The sequence below is a fragment of the Pundamilia nyererei genome, unplaced genomic scaffold (assembly GCF_000239375.1).
Source record: "Pundamilia nyererei isolate P.nyererei 1_Seehausen unplaced genomic scaffold, PunNye1.0 scaffold00117, whole genome shotgun sequence".
NCBI classification, from domain to species: Eukaryota; Metazoa; Chordata; class Actinopteri; order Cichliformes; family Cichlidae; genus Pundamilia; species Pundamilia nyererei.
Window position 1 is genome coordinate 905,529 of NW_005187518.1, and position 1,486 is coordinate 907,014.

The 1,486-nt window shown below is 36.8% G+C and overlaps 1 protein-coding gene across 1 annotated transcript in view; it reads left to right on the top strand.

Annotated features, from left to right (window-relative positions):
- The first annotated feature begins 683 nt into the window (after nt 1-683).
- tbcb (tubulin folding cofactor B) overlaps nt 684-1,486 on the top strand; it is a 6,007-nt gene continuing 5,204 nt past the window's right edge. Inside the window, exon 1 of the mRNA XM_005742137.1 lies at nt 684-695. The gene's annotated coding sequence lies outside the window, so the exon portion shown is untranslated. The remainder of the gene's footprint in view (nt 696-1,486) is intronic.

Below are 1,486 nucleotides of genomic sequence, written 5' to 3' on the forward strand. Positions count from 1 at the left end.
AAAAAATATAAACAAACAAACAAAACACTAAACTGTCCCTTTCTTATCATTTTGAATTACATTCAATATTATTGCTGAAGCTACACTGTAAACAATATTTAATATCATAGTTGAAGTGCAACAAATAATAGCTACATTATGTAGGCTGCTGTAAAATAAAAATATATAATAATAATATCTGTGTAAATGAACCTGCTATAATCTGCTGAATATATGTGATTATTCTGATTAATAACAGATTACCTGTTAGAAGTCATTCTTGGCCAGCCTTTAGTGATGCTTTTATTCAAGGGCAATGCTGGTTGCATGTGTTTTATGTGTGTTGTGCATCGTGTATGGCCATGTTTCCCTGTTTGTTCAGGCTGAACATGCTGTCATCACTCTTCTGTGTGCCTGAGGTGGTTGCCTAATGCAAATACTCTCAGTATAAACGCATGCGTGTAGGCACACACAAACGTGTTTAAATGCAACTGTAACAGGGTCATAAATCACATTGTTATAATTACCCAAAATGTGTTCTAAACCCCCAAACCGTTCCTTTTATACCTGACTTTTAGGACCTCCAAGCCTGTAGTTATGTTCATTATCAGTTAGAGCCCCTCCTCATTCTTTTCTTCTTCTTCTTTGGTGCAATCCTATAAATACAGTGAACCCCTTTTGCCTCTCCCCTTTTCTACAATTCCCCTGTGGGAGAGGTGGGTGTCATTTCTTTCCAACACTTTAAAACACACATATAATGCATATTTAGCCACCTGGATGTTTCTGATTGCGATTTTAGTTCAATTATTGTCATTATTAAGCCTGTTTTTGTTAGATGTTATAAGTGTGTAGTATGTGTGTATCATAAATGTGTTTTAGGCGCCATAAATGCTATAATGAATATATACTCCTTGCTAGCTTGGACGTTGTGGTGGGTTGAGCTAACTCTCTTCCCCACTGTTTGTATTCTTTTACCTTTTTTATCAGGTATGTCGGATTTCATGTTGTTGTTTTTGTTTTATCTTATGTCAAATATGTTACGTGTAAATGCATACTTTATGTTTAATGTAAAAATAAATGCTGCGCCCTTTTCTACCTGCATGCGCTAGTACCTCTTGCCACGAGTTCCCAGAATCCTTTGCGGTTTTACCCCTGAATGACGTCACATTTTCAATCTCTTCCCCTGTGGGAGAGGAGCTGGAGTGGGCAAATTATTTACTTGGAGGTCTTAATTTTTCTTTTACCTTTTTTTATCAGACACAACGCAGAATCACACCGGTTACACTACATGTTTCATGTGTTCTCTCAGTACAAACGCATGCGTGTAGGCACACACAAACATGTTTCATGTGTTCTGAGTTTTTACAAAAGATATCTTATTAAACTGACAGAACAAAGACCCATTTAGACTGCTACGCTGTATGTGACACACTATTTCAGTTATTGAAGCTGAAAGGTTGCGTATTTACAGGTCTTGTACCCAAGCTCAAAGATGTGTCAAACAGAA